General features: G+C 39.9%; 1 long non-coding RNA gene across 2 annotated transcripts; it reads right to left on the bottom strand.

Annotated features, from left to right (window-relative positions):
* Positions 1 to 1,817: 1,817 nt before the first annotated feature.
* On the bottom strand, positions 1,818 to 24,447 carry LOC148594449 (uncharacterized). 2 transcript variants are annotated; one of them, XR_015913485.1, is made up of 3 exons: positions 24,291 to 24,447; positions 23,966 to 24,030; positions 1,818 to 1,885 (listed from the first exon to the last, which is right to left on the bottom strand). It is a non-coding gene; the product is annotated as an uncharacterized LOC148594449 (long non-coding RNA). The 2 variants fall into 2 exon arrangements; XR_015913484.1 differs by lacking the exon at positions 1,818 to 1,885 and adding an exon at positions 22,765 to 22,952.
* Positions 24,448 to 24,763: the final 316 nt, after the last annotated feature.

A 24,763-nucleotide genomic window follows, 5' to 3' on the forward strand; every position in this document is an offset into this window, starting at 1 on the left:
TTAATCGGAAACTAAATCAAGCACTGAATCATCTAAGAAACAAAATTTGCCTTGACCTTTACCAGCTGTTACCAAGGAGGTGAGCAGGGGAATACACTCGAACAGAGCAAACTTTAAGAAGTTTTTGCTTCAGTTTACAGACCTCCTATGCTTCTGGAAGCATATAATTCAAGCAATGAATGGATTTGTTAGCACTGCTGAGCTGTAGCTGTTAGAATACAATATTCTTATATGGTGCCTGAGTTTTATTTATAAAGGTTACCATTTTGTAAAAGGTTCTTAAAGTGATGGTAATTTAAAGAAAAACTCTTGCTGCCACGATATGGCCATATTAGTGTGGGAATATTCAGCACTACAGCTGATTTTTACAATGATATTTTTGCGCCTGCTGTATAATATCCTCCTCAAGAAAATGACTATGCAACTGTTCAGCTATAGTATTTCTGCATGCTAAAACAACCAAAGCTGCACTGTTTTTTTGTATCCGTGGAAAGTTGCTTGCTGGTAAAACGGAGTCACAGACTAATGTTGGGAATTTTTCTTCCTCAAAATACAGTCCAGCCCCTGAGACAAAAAGGTAGTCAAGTCCTAGTATTTTCATCTGCTCAGTGCACAGTATACCAAGAGCAAGTTTAGGACTTGGAAAAACATACTTCACATATAACAATCATCTCTTCAAGACTAACTCAGCTGCTTTTCCTCATGAGGAAGCCAGGCATTTTGAAGATGGCCTGATGGAGATCTATGTATTCTTGCTTGCCTCTTTGAGAGCTGTTTATGCCTTCAAATAGTTGTTTGTGCTTTTTGTCATTTAACATCTCTGATGAAAACATTTTACTGATCCCGTGCTCAAAATATTCTATTTTCTTCTTGTGTGGTTCTGTAAAGAAGGTGGGAGTGCAAGTGGATATAAAATTACGAAATTGTTTTCAAGGTATTTTTTTCTTATGAGCAACACTTGCTGGTCGAAGACAGCTGCTGTTACCACAGCTGAGAAAATACAAAACCTCTCTTTGCATAGCAACATATTAAATAGTTTAAAGAAATACAAGTTACAAGGAATAGTGTAACCCTGGATGCACTCAGCTGTCTGTACCACACTTTTATGTCTTCCTCTTTAAAACTGGTATTTAAACATACTGTGGCCACACTGATTTATGGAGAAAACCCTGAAAAAATTTAAATCAGGATCAGTGTCTATTAACTCTCTTAAATTCTGTTTGGCAGTCGACCAAAATGTCAACTGAGCTCACATTCCTCTTTATCCAGTAACTCATGCTGGAGAAGGCACATGTACAACACCAAGTGGAAAAAGGAGTCCCGGGTAATCCTGCAGCTCTCATCAGGCCAAATTCTCTGCTGGCAGAACTCATAGCATTTCCAAACCAGATCTTTCAGAATAGCCTGTTTGTCTTGAATTAATTTTTTGTATTCACTTTTTAATAAGCAACTTTCTAAGCAATGAGCATTTTTAGCTGCATGACTCCTATTAAGTCAATAGGAGTCATGTGGCTAAAACTCTATGTGATGCTTGAATTATTGGAAATTGGCATCTGGTACTGAGAGCACTTTTCTTGTTTGGTCTTCCTACCCAATTACCCCCTTCAGGCCAGCCATGTCGCCTCTAGGCACCTACTTCCTAGAGTCTCCATTCCTTCCTTTCCATTCCTTCCCCAATATTCTTTCACACCAGAAAATGAAGGCAGAGTGCCTTTTTAATTTGGATTTTCTGTGTGCAGGTGCTTTGTTCAAACTCAGCTGCTGCAGAACATGGCTATTGGCTGCAGTGAACCCCTGCATTGTTTACTCAATGAGTTACATTTGCACAACATTTAAGGATCTGGTCAGATAAGATGTGCTCTGCTTTTCTCCGCAGCATTTCATGCTGAAATATTGAGAATTAAAACATACTCAAATGCCAAACTTCTCTAAAAATGAGCTCTCACAAGTATTACCAAGAATTACCTGATAATTTCTTGCTCCTCCAAAGTAGTGGTAACTCATCAGGAGATATTCACTATCCCCCTGCTTCTACCAGAATCAAAGAAGAACTTTGCCCTGGTGTTAGAGATGCAGATTTTAGCTGCACATTCTCCTATGTATTAACTGGCATGAATATGGACTACAGACCTAGCAGCATGACTGTAGGAATGATTTTTGAATAAATGCTGTGTTTTGATAAAAATACCCAAACAATATTTTAATGGGGCTCTGTACATTCTATATTGATGTGCCTGCAGGCAGATTGCTTGTCTGTATGTATATCTGAAGGGTGGTCTCACTAAAACAAACATATTACTTTTTAAAGTAATGGTTAGAGCACCTGCCCTGATAACACCTGAGGAAAGAATGAAAATCCCACTTCCCCAGGGATTCCCAGAGAAGTCTGGAACAAAATGGAATAAGAGACATCTTCAGAGAAGATGATCTCTTCTTCTCTCAGAGATGACTGCGAACACTTGAGTTTGAAAAAATGTTTTTATTAAATAACCATGTACTAGTTTTTACACATAGTTTTAAGAACATCATGGGGGAAAGTTATTAATGATCGAGTCTGAATTTTGTACAGTTCTGTAATAAAAGATACAGGCATCTTGAAGAGATTCCTTCAGGCTGTATATGTTTCTCAAAACTAATCTCTGGGTTGAAAATCAAATCTATCAGGCAAGACTAGTCAAGCAACTTGGGTCTGTGCCAGCCAGTCTGTTTTAAAGTATAGCTAAAGTAGACTGAAGATTATCTTCAAGAAAGATATTGAAGAGCAACAGAGTAGTGAGTATAAAATGGTTTCTAGGACAGGAGCTGTTGAAAACCTCATTAAGTCATCATATTTTAACATGGATACTCTATGCAAAAAAGCAATGTTTCTGTGCAAGACATTTTTGCATTTATTCAGTCTGCCAGGAAGATTTTTTTTTTTTTCACTGAGTGGATTTAGTGTTCATTTAAGGTGCCAGAGCTTCAGCAGCTTTGTTTATCTATGAGAGGTGCCAAAGTAGCACTGCAAAAATCAGTCCTTGAACATCAGTCCTTGCTCTGATTCCCTGGGGCCGATAAATAGGTTCTTTTTCTTAGACAACTATTCACCCCACCAGTGTCATTCCCCTTACAACAGAAGTATGTGAGTTAGTAGCAACTGCAGGGATAGTTTTGCAGCATTTGCCCTGAAAAAATTGGATGAAGGCTTCAGTACATTTTACTTGTAAGACTGCTGTGGCCCAAGCTAAGCTGTGAGCGTTTTTCCATTTGATGGGGTTCAAAACGACCTTTACTCATTTTCCACAGGATTTTCTGTGGAGCATATACCATAGCTGTGTTTAGGAAAATACATTTTGAGATTTTCCAGTTTTTCTGAAGCCTGTATCTTGCGTGAAATGGACTTTGCTATCAAATGAAGGAAGGCAGAAACTCTGAAAAAGATTAAGCTAGTAAAACAAGGGTCCAAAATTCTAATCGTAATATTAAAAATTTAGTAAGGGAGGTGTTGGATGACAGCTTTGTCTTTCAAGAAAGGAAAAACAAAAGAAAGCAAAAACCAAAAAACAAAACTCCTTAAATTAAAGAATAGCCTGTCTGGAGTAAATCTAAATTTACCTGGGCTAAATTTGAACTGTCTTAGAGGAACAGAAAATTATGAAACATCCAAACTATGTGATCCACGAGCTAAAAGATTTAACACAGGGAGTTAGTTTTAAACTAAAGAAGACCATCACTTTAATCTTTTTTCTTGATTTTCCTTTCAAACACAGTCATCCATTTAGCTCCCTGCTGCCTTCATGAAGAATTTCCTTACGATGAAATCAGGGTTTGGAGATTTATTATGCAATGAGCGGAGCAGGTTCAAGCTGATAAAGGCTTCCTGGGTGAGTGAAGGATGCTTAATGCCAGGAAAGATACTCTTTTAATGTGAGGTTCTTGACCGTTTATTACATAAAAATGTTAATCTGATAGTGTTTTTAATCTGCTTGTTATCAGCGGTTGCTGCTTGGTGTTAAGGACAAGATAAAAGCAAGAGCTCGGGAAGCAGATTTGGGGAGTACTTGCTCTGTTAGCATGCTGGATACAACACACCTGCTTCCCATTTATCTGCTCTTGCAGAGCGAGGAGGAGACGGCTTAGGGAGGCGATAACGCTGCAGCCCAGCAGCCTGATTGGGCCCATCGTGCCACTGCTAAAAGGACACCGCGTGGAAGATAAACTGTGATAAAGATTGGTACAGTCATTTCCCAGGGAAGTCTACGGCGCCGAGGAGGATTTGCTGCATATGCCATTTTGAGGGATTCTCCAAGTACAAATGTTTAATCCCTTCTTGCCAATCCAAATCCTTCCCCCACCCCCAAGCCGTAGTGTGAGCAGCAGAATTAATGAAGACATTGCACATGTTTGCCTCCTTCCTCCCCATACCTTGTTCCCGTTATTCCCTGAGGTGGTTATCCCCAAGAAATCCCAGGAGGCAAGAGCCATCATTTACTGGGAGCAGTCCTGGCTTTCGTGGAACGGAATTACTTCTGTAAAATATATAGTGGCTAGGAATCAGGACTGATAGTCTGCTTATGGGTTCAGAAGTTAATAGTACGGGTGGCCTGGAGGACAAGCACTACTATCACGCAAGTTTAGTTTTCCCAGACCAAGATAAAGGCTATCTCTGCCTGCAAGACGAAAATACAGTCTTCTCCTTGAGGGAATGGGCTTGGAAACTTTTCAGGGGTAGTTTGGGGAGTTTACATTGACCTTTGCAGTCAATGGAGTAGCTGCATAGGAGACAGCTAGCTCATTTCAGAAAAGTGTGGGGGACGAAAAGCATTTCGACAGGATGTAACCATGACCAGTCAAAGCATTTCATGCTGAACGAGATTTGGACTCATTTCCTGCTTTAAAACTCCCATATTTCCCACAGCCTAGAAGAGTTCCACAGCAACCTGCCTTCTTTTTTCTATTTCAGAGAGACTGCTATTCGCCCAAACATTTTTGTTTTTTGTTTGTTTGTTTGTTTGTTTGTTTGTTTCTGATAGAATTTCTGACCAAATCATTATACTCCCATTAAAAAAAAAAAAAACACTTTGGCAAAGTAGTATCTCTAAAGCAAACTCACAGCCCAACTAGACTGTAGCTACTGAGTGCTACAGCTTGTGTAGGTGTATACCCTGGCTTTATTGTCATTTATGAAGAAAACATAAAAACATGGGCCTTCAAGCTGGGCATCTCTAGGAATGGACTATATACTAAGTAGAAAAAGCCTATGAAATTTCAACTTCAAAAGCTACTTTGAAACTAACAGGCCAAAGTTTGCTTGTGTAGGGTGGAAATAAACTGGCCAAAATTACAAAAGTTGGCAGAGATGGCTGGGTGTTATGTGGCCCTACATTTGCTAGCCAGTGTAATCAGTACATCATACATTAGACCATATATCTAGTGCCGCAGCCTGTATTAAACTAGGATTCCTTAATCCACATACGTTAAATTGAGAGGAGACACATATGAGCAATCCTTGTGCCCACGGGCATATTATTTCTTTGGGAAAGCCAGGTTTAGAGTGAACAAAACTCTACAAGGCAGAGTAAAACTAATGAAACATCAAGAAAACGTTGTTTAGTCACTCATTTACTGGCATGCTTAACTGCATTTAAAACTGTGTGTACTAGAGAGAAGCTCAGCTAATAGCATGGAGCATTTGAAGCTCTCTGTTTCTGCAGAGAGGATTGGCAATATTAGCAGAAGTACTGGAAGGTTCCAAAGCAAACTGGCAATACCTTGGTTCAGCCTCCTTGGACGAGGGGCTTCTGTGGCATTCATAGAATCATAGAATCATTCTGATTGATTGTAAAAGACCTTCAAGATCATCAAATCAGACAGCCAGGAACAGCAGCTTCCATATTTGCTGGCTTTAGGTTGAGAAATCTTTTTGTGGTGGCAGGAAGAATGACGTGGCTGGATAGCATGTAGTCACTGCTAATCTGGGCTTACATTTTTCTCATAACCTGAAACTCCATCAAATTCATCTTACATTTGGAAACAAAACAAAAATCTAACATGGGACAAACTGCTGGGAGTATTTAGAGGGTAGGTGAGAGTAAGGATTACAAGGCAGATGCAGAAATGTCAAATACTGAACTCCTTTACGCGTTCTCAACTCAGCCTACGTTCATTCCCCAGGAAAACATCCATGTGAATAGAACACCCCCGTACCCTGCGTTATCGTTACTGGGGCAGTGCTTTGCATGACAGAGAGTTTGGGTCCTCCCGAGTTCAGCAGGGACTGTTAACAGAAGGATCCCAAATAATTTCCAGTGGCAGGACAGAGGATGGAGCGAAGAAGAACAGCCACAGACACAAACCACACAGCTTGATATATAAAGTTCAACATCCAAAAGCAAATTGGAAGTCAGCGCAAGCTGCAGAGAATAGGTGTAATGCACGCTGCACGCCAGTTCTGCTAAGTAAGCGATCAATATATTTACTCCCTGGATAGAATACAATTTTGCTGTTGTGACAGTGCTACTGCTACTACTCTGTGAAGAAAAATGACTCCATGGAGTCTCGGATCTCTATCTGGTCAGAGCTTGTATTCTTCTGAAGATATTTTTAAAGATAACTGAAAATCAAACAACAACAAGAACAAAAACAGTCTTGCTGAATATTTGCAGTCTACCAAAGCCAAGAAATGTAGACGTTAAAATAAAACTCAAGGTCTACTGATTAGCCCAATCTATTTTACTATCTGGGTAGTTTCAGCACTCTGAAACAGTTCTGCATTCCCTCCATGTAAGAGAGTTCCGGATGGATTCAATCATGTGGATTGCTAACTGAAATCCTTCTCTTCATTTTGTTCCTCCTTATTTTCAATTTTGATGCTTGTGCTTATTCAGGTGTTCAGTTTCATTTCAACCTTGCAAGTGCAAATTCACCTACTCACAGCATTCTGGCTAATCAGCAGACAACGATCACAAAATGCCACTCTCTTAGTCGTCTCTCATTAGCAACGGAGAGGACAGAGGAAGATGGGAAACCAGTCCACGAGGAATGGACACATTGGCTTTCTGATAGAAGTGAGCTAAAATTACAGTGATATGGCATACCAATGCAACCCTACAGCTTGCCTAGGACTATTCTGCATCCCATATAGGCTGATTTGGGAAGCTGAGAAAAACAGAAGCAAAGAATCTCTTTTCAGTGAAAGTCTTTAAGGACATCGTGAAATTATGGCAAATGCAGCCTAAAGGAATATTCTCTCTTTTTTTTTTTCTTCTGACCATTGAAGTTTATTACTGGGAGATTAATGAGAAGAGTTTGAAGCAGAAGATTAATGTGGTCTATTCTTATAGCCTGTTCTCCTCCTCATAAATCTCCCGTTATTATACATGTACTAAGCAGTGTGTTGCTTCACCTTCTCTGAGGTACAACCCCACCAGATCTGTTTCATTTACTTTCCCATACTTCTCACAAAGGCCAATATCCTACTGAAATTGTCCTAGTCACCCTCCTCCAAACACAGATCTTTCCCTCAACAACAGACAGAGAAGTAAAGAAAAAGTAATCACAGATCCATCGAACTACCCCTTTTTGAACAAGATTTTGATCTGAGCATAGAAAAGTTGAATAGCATTGTTGAAATCAATAGAAATAGTCCCAAAATCACTATTTATATAAGAATTTGTTCTTTTCTCATCCAACACAGGGACTGTTGGTAGCTGCATCCTTTTGGTCTTAAGAGACCTGGACAACATTTCCTTTTATCCTCCATCTCCTGGTCTCAGTCAGCAGTGTTTTAAAAAAGTCAACAAGATAAAAACATTGATTGCCACCACACCACCTCAGCTGCCACAAGGCAATAGACCCTGAATCAGTAGATCTACTCATAGGGTTCAAAACTGCTGTGGATCAACTGCTGAGAGCAGGATGTGTCATAGACCAAATCCTTGAGAGAGCTGACACTGGGGTATCTTTACCTTACAATTGTGAGCACCTTGGTTTCCTGCAACTTGCTTGGGAGAAGAAAGAAATATTAGTCCTATTTTGACTGTATACAAAATTAGAAGTGATTTATTTAGGGCATATCTGTAGTTGAATCAGGAACCAAGCTTTGGTGTCTGTTGTCCTGTTCCAGTAAGCTGCTGTGCTTACCCAGACTACTTTTTCATTCTACAGAGCAAAAAAAAAAATCAGCCTGATAGAAATTTTGTCCCCTATGGCATGATTGAAAGAGATTCACAAGTTTCCTCCATGCACAGAGGCTAGAAAAACCTCCAAATGCTGTCCTAAATTATTCTTGTGTAAAAATATTTGGGTATTGAACAACAACAAAAACAACAACAAAAAACGCAAGAAGGAATAGCTATTCTTGAACGCCTTTTTTTGTTATTATTATGCAAACATGGAGTCCAAAGATTTTTCCAGGGAATTGTTGTGTTAAATAGCCACAGTTGTAAATTGTGAATTCATAAATGAATACAAATGTGTAGCTGTCATAATTGGCAGATGACACTTCCTGAAGGATAAGCATGTACTCTTCCCCAGTGAAGGCAGCATGCAAGAGTTACATCTCCTGAGACTTCTAATGTACAAATTCTTTGGCAATTCTTCCTAAGGCGGAACTGTTTTTAATTTAGAAGACGTCAACCTACTTGTACTAGTGGGAGAAATTAATAAGCCAAGGATGCAGGTCGGCTGTACTGTAATACTGAGTAGATATGTCTCCATTAATTGCGGGATTGTCTATGCTCGCTTAAAAGCTGTTCAGTCTCGGAGCTTGATCCTATTGCCTTTGCTCAGATAAAATTCCCTCGAGTTTCTAACACCTTGTCTGCTGCTGACCCCGCAGTGGCAGATTTGTTTCATGCCTGCATGCACCACATGCTGAATTGTATATTTTCCCAATCTGTACCAGCAGGTATTCATATGTCCTCTATTACTAACCTGCATTGTGTTATCTGCCCTAAACACTCAGAAAATATTATTCTAGGGATGGGGAATTAAAGCAAAGGGAACACAAGGGTTATATTTAAATAGACAGAATGGCACCCAAAGCCTTGGCTATATAACTTGTTACCAGTTACTGTGAGTGTCTCCCCACCCAGTGCCTTCTGAAGGCATCACAGTTCTTCAGAGACATCCAGTTGTCTCCTCTGACCAGGCACAGGCATATGTCCTCAGTATGGCCTTGAGCATCTTGATAAAGGGAACATGTGAGTCAGTGAAAAAAATAGATGCTAAAGCCAGTATCAACTCTGAGCCTAATGTTTCTTCATCAGTTTTCTGACTCTTCCCAAGTGCTTAAAGGTCCTGTACATGAGATGATGGACATTTACAGGAGTTATCAAGGTCTATTGTCCTGCAACAGAGAACAATAGGAAGTGTAAAGGGTTAGAAACTATGTTTGAGCTTTCGGGTTAGAAACTATGTTTGAGCTTTCAGATCTCCTAACAGATTTATGACATATGCATATACATGAGAACAACCAAAGTCCTTTGGTTTTCCCCATCCACCTTTCTTCATGATTATTCCACCCAGTAAACAATCTATTATTTTATGGAATGTCTCATTCTCCAAACTTAGAAACTCTGCTCATGGTTTTAAATGAACAATGCTCTCTAAATACCAGACACATGTTATGAACAATTAGACTCACTCAATCTACTGTGAGGTTAGGGAAATTAAAAAAAATAATGCTATGTCCTCTGTACATAACCTACAGAAATGTTTCTAAAAGAAGGCAAACAAAATGCTTTCAGTCTTCAGTGAATTTCTGCATAGGTCAGCACACCGCCTAAGCAACGGGCATGGGTATTTTCTTGCAATGATTGCTGTTTTTCTAGATAAGGAGCAAGCCTACCCCACTCTAGAAAAGCAGCATATATTAAAGTCTGGACAGTGCCTGTATTTAGAGGCAGGCTTCAGATGGAGTGTCATCATCATCAGATGCACAAATATGTTTGTTTAGAAAGTGAATAGTTTCTTCTAGCTTAAGTATTCCTAAACTATTTTAAGCAAGTGGAAAACACACTACGCTATGGTTAGAATCAATTGCTTTTATATTATATAAGTATATGTTTTAACTGAGATGATTGATTGAATTAAGTTTTGTGGTCAGGTTTTGATCTTAGCATGTTTTAGAATAGAGTTAGTGCAATCAGCCCAGATTTGCATTCACATTAAAAAAAATCTCAATCTTTAACATCTATTTTTGTTTCTGGCAGTAGGAGAACAGAGCAGAAGTACTTTCAAGGTTTTGGAAACCATTTTTATAGCATAAGCTTATGTGTATGATGAATAAAAGGCCTTCTATAGATTTTCAATGTTCATGCTGTCTGCTCCTTCGGGTAGACACAATGAGTATTTTTTTTTTTTTGCAACAGTAACCTTATTATTATCTTAATTAGACGGCTGACCAACCTACCAGACCTGCAACTATGAATAAGTACAAGAGTATTTTCACACTCCTAAGCAGGAGCTTACTACTGACTTATGACTGTATCCTTTCAAAAACGGAATGCTAGCATGGCCTAGAAGTTGATACACTACTAGACTAAGACTCAGGTGTTTCAAAAAACTATTTGTGACCTAAGGCAGTCACACTTGCTCTCTCTGCTTCTCACTTCTCACTCTTTGAAGGCCTCTCTTCTTCAACAGGAAACTTTTTTGGGTGGGGACTTCTTTGTTTACACACATCAACGAGCACAGAAAAGACTCCTTTTAAGTAGAGACTCCAAATGGTCATATCGACAATAAACGATATCTACAACACGGTACAAATGTCTGCAAAACGGTATATCACACAACAATGTGGAAACAAATTAATTTGAGATATTTAAGATTCAAAAAATTTGATGATTCAGTCTAATTGGACACATTAAACTATAGTCAAGAGAGAGGCGCCTGGCATGCTGTAAGAGCCTCATCTTTTCCTTTTTAAAATGAGAAATCTGGTTAATTAAATTTACTTACTAAACAGCTTGTATTACAACAGGAGAAAATGACAGATGTCTTTCATAAAATTAGTCATATTGTGGTAATTTTCTCCTCTTTCACAAACTTTGTGAGCTTATGGACATATTTTCTCCTCTTAAAAAGCTGTCTGTCATAATTGCTAACTAATTCCATGCAAAAAATGTTCAGAAAGAAAAGGTGTTCCGTGTGAAATGTAGAATAACATTGAAAAGTTTTCTGCATCACATTTTCTCAATGCCACTTTATACTGCAGGCTGTTAGCTGCTTGTAGAATACTGCATAATTTTAAAGGCTTATACTTATAAAGGCCAATCATGTATTAATTCATTTGGTATTCATTGAGAGACCTTTAATCATGATGGATTAATTTATTATAAATGCGGATATAATATGTTATTTCATAATATCATCACTGTAATTTAGCAATTAAACAGTCTGTTATTATTTCAATCACTGCCCAGATCTGTATCATGATACAATGTTTTCCTCCATGGTGAATTATTTTACACTGCATATAGGACAATAGATTTTTTTGAAGAGTAAATCTTTGGGGAGGCAGGAATATATAAGATAATTTGCTCTGATATTCTCCTTTGTCTCTGAGATGATTCATCCTAAATACTTGGAATCAGCTAGTCAGAGGCTTTAAGAGATTATAGGTCGGATCCAAAGCTTGCAGAAGTCAATGCTGCACTCAGGATCTTAGACACCGTCACGCATGAGAATGGTGCAAATAGTTGATGGGAAAAGGATATGAAGAGGGAAAAAATCATGCAGGGGTACCAATTAAGTGCAATCTGGAGTAACAAATAGAAATGTTCAGGTGCAAGAATATCTAATTGTTACTTTTTGAATGATGAGTGAGACTCCATTAATGTTTACTTGCACCTCTGCTCTCTAGAGGGAAAAAAGTAGGGTTTTCCAAAGCCCTTGAATCCATGTTTTTGGAAAAATGTGTATGCCTTCTGATACTCCTTTGAACTCAGAAAAAGAATGCATTCACAAAAGGGGAATTTATACTGATACAATTTTACCAAAAGTTCAGAGGTCTAAACATTATGTGACTCACATAGAATGACCTCAAAAGGCATCTGACTCAGAAGTGTAATTTCTGTGTTACAGTTGGGAAACTGAGGCGTTTACAGCAAGTCAGATCAGAAAAAAAGATCAGAAATTGAATCCCTGGAAAATTATAACTACTTGCTCCCCTTTGGTTTAACCACTCAGCCTCATTTCTTTCCCTAATACATGCTGTCCTAATACATGTGATGTTTGAACTGACATTATATCAGCATATAACTCCACTGTTTGCCACAACACTAAAACTATTTTTCCAGAGTGAGCAAGGTGGGAAAAGTTGCCAAGTCTGTATCTCTGGCTGGACACCTGAGAATGAATTGATCTGTTACTTTGGGATCATTTTTTAAGCTCCCTCTATTGACATTTAAGTAACTGATTCTTCTCCATCATGGTTAGCTGTCTTTTATTTATTTATTTTTTTCTGTCTGTCAGAGCTTGCTAAATTAAGATTCACAGCCCAGGATAGTTTTCATATGAACTCAAAAGGAGTCAATATGTTTACTTAGATAAATGGCTATTTTACAAGGTAGTGTAAAATGCATAATTTTCTCTGGTATATAAAGCCATGAAGCACAATCCATCACGAGTGACTCATTTAATCTCTGCTACATCAGTGGATGCCTTCTTCAAAGAGCAATCTGGAATAAGTGATTCATATTAGGAGGAGATCTGGAGAATAGCTGAACTGAGAGCAAGTGAAGAGGTCAGAATCAAAACGATAATAACATATGCTTGATCATACGATAAAGCTCAAAAAGTCCCATTAAATCCAGTGTATAATTCTGCCTGTTCAGGATTCTCCTCCTCAGGAGCATTTTCTGTTGCTTTTCCCTATCACATTTGGTTTGGATAATAGAGCTATCTGCAACAGGAGATGAAGAGAATTTTTACAGGCTAACAAATCTCCTAGAACCAATGGTTTTAATCTCTCCTTGGCTGCAGAATCAAAACCAAGTTCTCTGCAGGTGTAAATGGGATCCGCTCCACTGCCTTAGGTGGAGTTTCACTCATTTATACCATTAAAGAATTTGGCGCTAAGGATGGTGAGATCAAAAGGTTCCAGTTGGCAAAAGGATGCGCAGGAGAGACACAGAGACGGGTGTCTAGGAAGACATATCTATCAGGTGGACAGAGGGATTTTTTTTTTCTCTTTTCTCCAGAGGAGTCTATTACTGATAAATCCAAATTATATTAAATGTTGGGACATGTCTTCTGAAGCTGTTAATTCTAAACTGGCCAGCTACAGAGGAAGCCTGCCAAAAACCCTGTGGGAGGAAAGCGCGGTGGATGTGGTCCTCCGTATATTTTCACCTCAGTGTATCGCATGCATATTGCATAGTATTCTTCTTCACTGACTTAATGCTCTTTGGTGGTCTGTAATAGTCATTTGCTAAAATCAGGCTTGGGTGATGCTCTGCCATTGCTGCTTGTACAACAAGCACCAAGAGAACCAGTGTTATTAGTAGATGCGCCTGTGTGATGGCACATGCTGCACTGCCAGAGACAACTTGCACCTAAACTGGAGCTCCTGCATATGCAATGAAGATTTAACTATTATTATTTCCAAGACAACTTAGGAAGATCTGTTTATTTGCTAATAATCACTATGGGGGAACTGGGAAGTGGTGAAAAATTAAGACTCAGTCAGAAAAAAAATCTAAATTGACATTTCAAGAGAGTAGAATAATATCATCCTTCACCCCATTCTTTGGTTTGTCAAATACATGCAGCTGAGTTTTCCAAAGGATAGCATCTGCGTATTTGCACTTTCATATCTTTGGACGCTTGTTCAAAATCCAATTTGCTCCTGGATAAAGGCAAACTGATGACTACCTGGTGTGATTATTTGGACAGATATGGACATACCAGTTTGGCTGGTCTGAAAGCTGGCTCTACTCTAGCAGCCCTTTCATCAAGCTGTGTCAGCGCAGCACCAACAGCTGGCTCAAAAAACGAGGATAGTTTTCTTGCCTCCGCTTGCTCCCATTCCCATAGGAGAAGGAGCCTGCATCACGTTTGTATGGGTTAATCCAAATGTCCGTCTCACTGTTATGTCTTCACCAGTGGCCAAAACTGAATGCCTAGATTAGGCTAGAAGAATAAAGCAAAATTGTAATTATTTTCCTACTTTCAATACCTTGTGGCTCATGGATGGCCTGTACATATAGCCACACACTGAATTTTTACTACACAGATCAGGGATGAACTTTTATATTTGTAAGTGTCCTATTTAATCTTCATTGTGGTGGGATTGGCAAGGTGGGGGACAGTGTATATCAGAGGCTGTTGTGACTGGTCTCTTGGGGGTGCAGGAAGTGTGTGTAAATGGACAGGAACTTGGCCTTGGGTCTACAGGGTGGACTTTGACTATTTTATTCAGTAGTATTGACATAGTCATAGAGGTATTTCCACAAGTAGTGTACGCACATACAACAACAAAAATCACCATCACCAGAATCTTCAATATCAGTTTTACCACATCTTATTCCTGCCGGTAGCCCTGAGAACACAATTTCTCCTAAAGGAAAGGTAATTCTAAGGCAATGCATGAAGCTACAAAAAGAAAATTCTCTAGGCCTTCTGTTTTGTGTCCATTTTTGGTGTCAGTGAGTTCCTCAGACTAGTTTTATGCCATGTGAAAATGTGTTACACATCCGGCTTCAATGTCATTTACTTTCCCCTAATGTATTTTTGGAAACTTGAGCAGAGATACAAATTAAGGTAAGATAAACTACCATTAAATTTCAGAGATTACCATATTTCATCTAATAAGCCTTCCCTAACCTGTAGGAATTTGTGAACCAGATCTCATGAGAAAGACTTGCCTGAAGTTTTTAGTAGTTTAAGATTTGAAGGTGATTGTAAATAACAGGTAAAGGAATAACTTCAACATTTTCACTCTTGGATTCAACCAAAGCCAAGTAGTTACACCTCAAATGTGTGGTCTTTTAAGGCCGAAAGGAAAGGTCAGAAAGAAAATGGAACTGTGACAATATTGTGCTGTGTTACGACATTCACCTTGTCTTTACACACAGAAAGCATTGCTCAGAGTTATGCAGATGTGTGTTAAGATAAACACTTCAACTGGTGATATTTCCACATTTTTCCAAGAGGTGTTTATAAAAGAAAGATACATGTATCTAAAGAAAAAGAGAGTGTGGAGAGAGCACCACTTTCCAAGAAATCATTTTATTGACTGATTTGACTTTTTCTTTGGGGTTTTGCTACAAAGCAGCAGCATTAGCAGCAGCATTTGATCTTTATAGGTCACCCATTAGATGTGCAAGAATATGTAATGGACACACGGTAGAGCAAAGTATGGAGGTCTAGTTCTGATATTCTTAACTATGTCGATCAGTACCTCTCTGCACAAAACTTCTTTGAACTCCTGCATACAAATAAGCAAGTTTGAAACCTCTAAACCTAGATGGGGCGCTTTGCTGCAAGAATGTATTTAACCTATGCTGTAGGATTACAAAATCCCATAGAAATTCCTGGCTAAAATTATTTTGTCTGTGCTATGCAAAGCGTTAAGCATGTAGGATCTGTAGTCTGGATCATCCTTAAAGACTAGTCTGGCTCTGGAGAACATCAACTAGCGCTCTGGGTCAGATGCTCAACGTGCTTCCTAGTGTTGCTCTGATTTTAAGCCCGTGGAAGATCTGGTAGAGTCACAGGAATCACCAGTTGAGCAAGTGGAACTGAAGTTGTTCTCAACACCGCTAAGCCAAAACAAGCATGAACCTAAAATCTTTTAATATAGTTCTGATGTGAATACACATATACACGTGTCCTGAACAAAATGGTTGTCGGGTTGCTAAAGTGTGGAGTTTTTTTTTCTATTTTGATTCATTTTGTATTTATTAATAAAGATTTCAGCTGCGGTAGTGCCTTTGTCCTAACACAATAGGAGCTTCTGGCTTCATAACTTCATCAGAGCAACTCAAATGATGAATATGAGCTGAAAAATTTAAGCCAAATCCTTTTAAGGGATGTATATATGCGCTTGCCAGAAAAATAATGGCCAGTCGAAGGAGCAGGATGGCAAGTAGCCACCTATATTTTGGCACTTCACAAAGTCCACCGGGACAGCTATACAAGCCTTTCATACTTCCAGCTACATGAGTACATTCTGAAGAGAGATACAGGAATCGGAGCATGGACTACACATTTATGAGTTACTTAGCAGTCCCCAATCCAGCCACTGCCATAATGCATCGCCTTGACGCAACTTATTCATACTCCTGGCAAGAGTTATTCTCACGGGGAGCTGTGCTTTTGGATGCTGCTGGCCAGAATACGAGCACACTGCACTGCTTCTCTTGCAGAGTATGAGTATATCCACTCTCGGGGCAGTTTTAGCACTTGGCCCTATGCCTGGACATCATTACTATTGGGCACTTGCACTGCGTACAATCATGCTGACCAAAGCCTGTACTGAAAAGATTACATTCTCCCAAACCAATATTTTCAATTTGGTCCTCATGCTTCTGACAGCAGGAAACTTTTGGAAGCCTCGAAACACCAGAGTCGGTGTTTGCTGTAAACATCATTATCTGAAAAAACCCAGCAAATATCAAGAAGGCAAGATAATACAGAAACACAGCACCCTCTGGTTAAATGGGATGAACAAAGTTAAGTAGTTAAAAAAAATGCGCTCATCATGGCACAAAAGCTTTGACTGCCTTTAAGGAGCTATTCTAAGTAAGCACCTGGCTAAAGAGCTCAGGGCAAACATATGGGATTTACCTTAACTATGGAGGAGAATATTTTCTTGTTTATATTGAAAACAGTGCTGCCTTTTCTTTCTTTTTATTTTAAATGTTACTCTACTTAGCTAAGGGACTGATGAGCAGAGCACAACACCACATAACCTGAATGGGAAAAGGGAGTGAGCTTTGTATTTCAAATTGCAGGTATTTCTGGTCATGCCACAACTGCAGTAAAGCATTCTCCTGTAGCTGGGCATATAGGAGAATAAACTAACCACAGAATCTGGATATAAGTTCTGGGTATCATCAGATTTATGGCATCTCAGGGTGCTGAAGTCACAGAGATTGGCTAGTTTGCTTGGCAGAGGGCATTGATTGAAAAAAAAAACCCAAAAAACTGTGAATAAACTCCAGCAACAAAGCATTTACTTATGTGCTGGACTTAGAGCATTTCTGCAGCTGCAGCTGCTTCTGTAGGACTATTTGCCATACCATAATCTTAAGTGCATAGTTAAGGGCTTTACTGGATCTTTGCCTGAACAACCAGTCCTGCTTTCTATGAACGAACTTTGTCTTAGCGACCAACTGTAATCACATTAAAAGCAGCAGAAAGGATCCGATGGACTTTGGATCAGGACTTATTTTGTGATCTTGAGAAGTGACTTTGTCTTTGGAGTTTCTCTTTCGTAGGTCCCAGACTTGGACAGTCCCCAGACAAAGTTCCCAGACTTGGAGCCATTGATTCTGTTGCTTTGTCAGTGAAGTTAGGGATTTGGCATTGACTTAAATGGCTGCAGGATTAGACACGAAGGAGCAGCCAGCAGGATCATTTTCCGTTTGCGATTCTGGGCTTGGCTATTTAAAGAGCAAACACAAAAGCAAATGCCCTGGATTCAGAAACACAGCACAGGCCCTGCGTTAAAGCACAGTGTGCGCCATGTAGCCTGCTCGATAATGCGCCTTGCATTTCTTTGGAGCGGCCCTGGCTATGACTTCCACCCTCCCTCCCCTCAATGCCCAGACTAATAAATCTCCCATTTGTCTCACCTGTGGTTACAATAAAGCTGTTCTCAACAGTGTTAACATCTGCCGTGGTCATTCTGCTGGGGTGAGAAAGGCAGAGCATTTTCATTGCTCGCTCATTTGTGAACACTAGTTTAGTAAAGCTGTCACTTGTGTCCAATTATGGGTGAGGATTTTATAGCGCAGCCTTTTTTCTAAAGGCGAACTGACATGGCAAAGCCCCACTTTACAGGCATTCTTAAATTCTTCCCAGCCATATTTAAAATCCTTATGCTGAGGGATGGCAGGTGCCATGTGTTTTCACAGCTACATTAACAAATGCAATTTTGTGGCAACTTGACCATGCCAGTGAAGCAGTAAATTTCTGTAATCTCTGTGGTTAAGAATTTCACACAGGATTTTGCTGGGAGTATGTAAAGCCCATTAGCACAGGAGCATGATGAAGATAAAATGAAAATACCTTTACAGTCACCCTCTTCAAAAAAAAAAAAAAAAAAAAAGGGAAGAAAAAAGGGAAGAAAAAAGGACTTATGCTTGGAGACTTTTTTCTTGCTGTAATGAAAATTGATAGTGAAAATGCTGAAATAGAAGAAGAGCTTTACTGGACTCACCCAAGCCACCCTTCTTTCCAAATGCCTGCCATCGGTTTAGGTGAGAAGCAGTAATTTATTTTACAAAAAAACTAGTGTTGGGTTATCCTAAATGCATAGTTTGAATGTAAAACATAAACAAACAAACAAAAAATCTCTTTTCCAAAGAACCGTCTATTCCGTACCCCATGTTACAGCAGACTTATAATTGCCTTCTCACTAGAACAAGAAGCTGCTGATTTAGGGGCATGGAGAAAACTTTTCTGATTTCCCAGTACACACAAGCCATACTGGGACACCCGTCCCCTGTCATTAGCTGCTCTGGTTGATCTGCATCTTAGGGCTTGAGCTTTGCTGCTGGAGCTGAGAGACCTTTGAGTCCCACAAAGATCCAGTCTGCATGAGATAATTTGCATGTGTGTTGCATTAGATGTAGATCCAGAGGGTCTAAGAAGGAGGAGGGAGCATAATTCAAATAGAATCATTTTTTTCTGACCTGTGAGCCATTTTAGTAGATATTTTTCAGATTTCCTCTACAGTTGTGTCAGCCATATTTTTTTTTTCTCTTTAAAAAGAGAAAGACGTGCAATAGGGTGCAATACTAGCTTGCGTCATGGATTCCTCGCTGGCTTCCTCAGCACCCATTCCTGCAGGTTTTATTGTCAAGTTTGGGTAAACCCCCTTAAGAAGATAGATCACACACAAAGACAGCTTTGAATCCTTACGGCTTGTCGGGAGACAGAAGGAATATTTTGAAAGCTACGCTCAGCAGCCCCCTCAGCCTCTTAAGACCCTGTGCAGGGAAGGCGAGGTTGGGGAGATCAGCTCTTTCCATGCTGTATGGTAGCCAAAAACACTATTTGCAGAGTGACCCTTTGAAGTCGTCGGAGTTTTGCTATTGATTTTGAGAGGTGCTGGATTTCATTCACAGTGTGCAAGGTTAAGCGTGTGTGTAAGTCCTTGCGAGATCAAGGCTTAAATGTGTAAACCTGTTCAGCAAGAGCACCCAGCTTGCACGGCATCATATCAGGCAGGTTCCTACTGCTCTTCACTCGAGTGCCACAGCTTCCCTTCATTTGTGTATGTTCTTTGTAAATTGCAGTGGCTTAAGATGCAGCCAAATAAATGCTTTAGCAGAGCTACGTGTTAACAAAATTCCTATAGAATGCATTGACTGCCTCAAACTGAGAACCATCCATACTTCCACCTCTTGCTAGGCAGAAAGGAGGCAATAGGCTTGCTGGGTTGCATGCATTGGCTGTGGTTTGTATGGTAGCTATATATTAATTCCTGAAAATAGCAGTTGTTTTACAGAGCAAGGACTGAATTCAGAGTTCTGCCATGATGTGAGCAATTCTGTTAAGGACTATTGCATACCTTGCATATTGCAAAATCCAGCCACTTTCTGAATATAGGCTTCAATTCTGTCAAATGTGGGTAACTCCAGCTCGGCTTAAAAATAGGCTGACCTTTGTTATTCCTCATATCACTCATTTCATTTGGAAATCAGGAGTAGAATCTGGCTAGCCTAGCTTATCCTGGCCTGCGCCTCATCTTTAGGATGCTCAAGGTTATCTCAGCCAAGAGAGAAAACACCCCTAAAGGAGACTGTACTTTTCTGATATTGCCATATTGCCAAATGACTTAGCTATCTAACTTGTTCCCAGGTTCCCTACAACCATACTGTGTGTGTGTATTTATTGGTGTGTGTGTACATATATATATTTATACATTGGCAGGTTCACTTGTGAGATTAATCAAATTATCCTTGGGAATAAAAGCGGGCTGTGATGCTGGGGATGGTCATCCTTTGGGATCAGTCCTTATGAACTTTATAACTGCTCTAATCCTGAAACCCTCTGCTCCATTTAGCCCTCCCTTCAAGCAGGCAGGGACAATCACCCACAAAACTTCTTGTCATGTAGGAGGGCACAAGAGCAAACTTGGAGGACAAGGAGGTGCCACACAGACCCTGGGGGCCTCAGATTTCGTTGCACTTGTGCACTTTCCTAGATTTCCTAGACTTTCTCACAAGTTTTAAAGCACTATAACACGTAGAAACCCCTGCTCTGCAGAGTAGGCAAATAAATCAATCAGAGCAGCTCCCTTCACAATATCAGTTCACTCCAATAAAAGCAACCATGAGAAACAAGTCTAACTGTATATTAAGTATCCTAGTTGGAATATACCTGTGGCACCTTCAGCCCAGCAGCCCTTGAGGACTAATGGCAAACCTGAGAGATGCTGCCCCATCTGTGCAATCTGAACCTCATTTCCCCACAAGTGGTCTTGTTTTAAGGCTACTGCCAGCTATACGAAACTTAGTAAGCCAATAGTACTATGATTGTTCTTCAAGGCATGCAATTTACAGAGTTTTAAATTTGCCTTTATAAAGTAGTTACAAGGGAAGGCAGGCAGGTGAGGAAAGGATGTCTAAATTAAGCAACAGAACCATACGGTTAATTAAGAAAATTTAAGGAGGAAGAGAGGAGGTTAAATGAGCCGAGTCTTGTATGTGATGTCTTACAGTGGGATTTCAAGGAAACAGTCATTTTAAAATAGGTCGGATAAATCACTCCCTGAAAATGCCTGTTTGTCTCCACTGACTGTAATGGGACTCTGAGGTAGATAGCTCAGATGGAGGTACCTACAGTACAAAATGCCTGCACTTGGATGAGATGAATCCTACTTCTGGATTCCAAAAGCCATGAACAGAGAGAAGACATTTATGGGGCGGGAGTGGCGGGAGGGAATATTGACATCTGGAGTCTCCAATCGGAGAAAGCAAATTAAAAATAGAGCTTTTGGCTTCCTTTCTGGCCTTCCCTTGGGAAGGTGACAGGTACTATCTTTAACAACGGGATTGGGAGAGATGAAGCTCTGATAGGTCTTGGGAATCATGGACCTTGAGGTGGAGTTAAGTTAAGTTATTTGCTTCACAGCAACCAAGGGTTTCCAGAGCCTCAAAAGTGTCCCTTTCTGAAGAAAGCCTACTATTAGCCCAATTCTGCATGGGTTTAGCTCAAACCTCCGCGGGCTTTTATGAAGAGGCTGAGATATGGAAGAAATACAGAAGTATGCTAGCTTTGTCCTGGAAGGGAAAATCATATCTGTGTTATTCAAGTACTGAACTATGAAATGTCCTTAATTTTTTATTATTATGAGGAGAAGGAAGCTGCCCAAACCTATGCCATTTCATAGATAATATTATGGGTCGAGTTTTGATGAGGTGATGGGGTCCTAATAAGAGAACCTAATCATTTTTTATTATACTGCTTTAGCAATGACAGAAGTTCTCTGGGTGTAAACCATTTCTATTCAGAAATCCTGTTAAATGGTTTTAAATTCATATTTTTTTCTTTTTAGCATGTTTATTAGCCCATAGTTGACATTGACATCAACCACTCTCATGACCAAGTTGGTCCGCCAGCCTTGCCCATGTCTGAGGTCCTCACCATGGGTGGTGAATAGGAACTGATGTGGAGTTCCCATGGTTTTGGGTGACCAGGAAACTTGGATGAGGGTATTGGCTGTTGTTCTGCCCCATTTAGGTCACTTGAGTAATGTAAAAGCACCGTTTCCAGGAGAACGTGAGACTATAGATGCATAATTTACTGTCAATAGCCTACAGTTTATTCACGGTACATTAGATGATACGCTCCTAACTGCCAGTTGATACAGAGTGAATAAAAACTTATTTTCATAACAAGAAGGCTGAATCCAATCCTTTTCTTCTCCTGTTATAAATGCATGGGAGTTTAGGATTACGAGGGACAAAGCCTAATTTTCTTTTCTTCACAGACCTTGGTGTCTGGGGTGAGGGGCCAAGTATCAGGGCAGAAATTGGATGTAGGAGCAACAATGACCCGATTTCATGAGACACCCCCATTTTATGCACAGGCAAAAAAAATCTTCTTCAGAAAAGTGTTGAAGGTCTTGAAATAGAGGTGGAAACAGGCAAGGACAAACTTCTGCAAACTTGATGCCATTAACCCCATCCTCTAGCAAAGTTGTTGTGGCCGTGAAAGTTTTCATATGACATGGGTGCATCATCTCCTTTCCTGCAGAGTTTCCACAACCTCCTAAAGGGAGTTTGTACTTAATTACTGACTGCTGTTCAGCTCCCCATTCCCTGCACATCTTCGTTCCCTTTGACACATTATGCATTTGTCAAAACAGATGCTCAGGGTTGGACAATCTGATGTATCAATCTGCAAATCTGTACACAGGTAATTTGAGACACTTTTTTTTTTTTTTTTACTCAGGAGGAAAGTTTTCAGGAGTTAGAGGAGTTTTCAAGGAGTTTCAAGGAGTCACATTGGGTTCCTAAATCCATTATATTTTTCTGAAAAAATAACATCTCTGTTTAAAAGTTTTCCTTGGTATGAAAAGTCTTTTCCTTGATATGAAACCTTGAATTGTGAGAGTGGTCTTTATTCACAGAGTTTACTCCAACAGCTTCAGCAGGAGCCTGCAGAATCAGATCCTAAGTATAACAGCAGCTAATTGTGGGTAGGAAAAGAGAGATATTTCATCAATGGTAAGATCCAGTCTTGGGAATATTCAGCAATTTCCTCTAAAGTGTTGGACAAGCTCAGCTTTCCTGTTGATTTAAGTAGGTGAAGCAGCATTTTATAATTCGCAGAATGGCATCCAGAAAGTCCAAGGAAAAAACTCACCAGATAAGTTCTAGGACGGCAAAAACAAAGCAAGACCAGAACACCTCTCATCCCTTAAAAAAATACATATATTCATGCCAGAAAGAGAGCAGAAACCAGACCTCATAAATCAGAAAGACTAGTGCTGAACTGCAACATGCAACATAATACAGATCTGATTGTATCTGACAGGTTTGTTTTCATAGGAAGCAATGTGCAGCATCAACTCCATCCTGACAACAGCAATGCTAGACACCCCCTGCCAAAGTTTGTCACCTTCTTGCAATTAACCACTGCTAAGACATGACAAGATACCAAGAGGAACATCCCTTCCCCTCTTCTCCAGAATGACAACACAAGGGACAGTAGGAACTTTACCCAGCATGGAGGAACAAATCCTGCGTAGGCTGATCTCACTTGCTGCAAGCTCAACAAATATTTATTTATTTTTCTAAAAAGTTTCAGTGCTGCACTTCCATACCTAGTAACCAGCTGGACACAAGCAAGATGATACCCAAGAGCATCTCCACCCCCATCTCCACCCCCATCACATCTGTGCTTCAGGCAACGAAGAGAAAAAAAAAAAAAAAAGAAGAAGAAATTACACACACAAAATCTCTCAACTCAAGTATCTTTTCTGAAATGGAACATGGAACAGTAACCAAAAAACAAGTGAGTCCTCGTTGTCATAGTGCGACAGTCACAACCCTGCTTCTGTTGAGCAAATAGTCAATTCACAGAGAGAGAAGCTTCATGAGGACAGACCCAAAAGCTGTTATTACCCGTTTTAAGTAATAGGAGAAGGTCACATATCAAGCAGTTACACCTTTTCATTACATGCTAACCCTCCACAGCAGGGGAACCGCACTTATGACTGCGTTAGATATACAAAAGCTTTCAGCTCCAAAAAAGGAAAAGATGAGGAAAGGGGAGGAAAAAGAGAATAAATTCTTCTTACCAGCACGTTGCAGCACCAAGTTGCTTGAAGGAATGTTGCCTTTACAGGTTTCTCTTTTAATTATTCTGGAAGAAGAAGGGGGAGGGAAAAAAGAAAAAAAATAAAAAAATAAAAAGACGAAGCAGTGTTGTTAAATTAGCGCATACTAGAATCTTTTCAGTTTGTCGCAGAGTAGAAAAATATCAAAAAAAAAACACGCAAAGAAAGAAAAAGAAAGGAGGCAAAAAAAAAAAAAAAAAGGAAAAGAAAGCTCAGTAATTTAAATTTGCTGTCAGTTCAGGCAGCATCGCTCCGTCCCGCCCCTCTTCCCACTGGGTTCTACTACCTGCAGGGCTGCAACTGACAGCTACTGTGCAAACAAAAAAAAAGGCAAAAAGCATGCCGGGACCATGCTGGCTGCTGTCGGAGCCTCTCTGCACTTCTGAGGACTGAAAATCATTAGTGGAAAGGTTCTGTTGTTGTTTGCTGGGATTTTTAAGTTGGCTCCTTTGCATGGAATTTAATGTAATTTTAATTGATACGACACGGCACGTGACGGAGAGCGGTGGCTGCTTTCCCCAGCTTCCCCCTGAATGGAGACGAACCTGAACGGATTGATTTTAGTCTTGTGCTATCTGCAGAACAGGCATTGACCGTGTGGCATCTTGCAGACACCCCTCCATGCCTGCCTGCAAGACCAGGTGCGAAGCCTGTGCATTTGAACGGGGACGCAGGAAGGTTTTTAACACCAAAAAAACAGTCAAAATGCTGGAAAGAAAATCAAAACTTGGAAAAGTCACCAGTATTTTTATTGCTCTA

The sequence above is a fragment of the Tinamus guttatus genome, unplaced genomic scaffold, assembly GCF_059628265.1.
Source record: "Tinamus guttatus ecotype Peru unplaced genomic scaffold, ASM5962826v1 Tinamus_guttatus_pri_ptg000245l, whole genome shotgun sequence".
Classification (NCBI taxonomy): Eukaryota; Metazoa; Chordata; class Aves; order Tinamiformes; family Tinamidae; genus Tinamus; species Tinamus guttatus.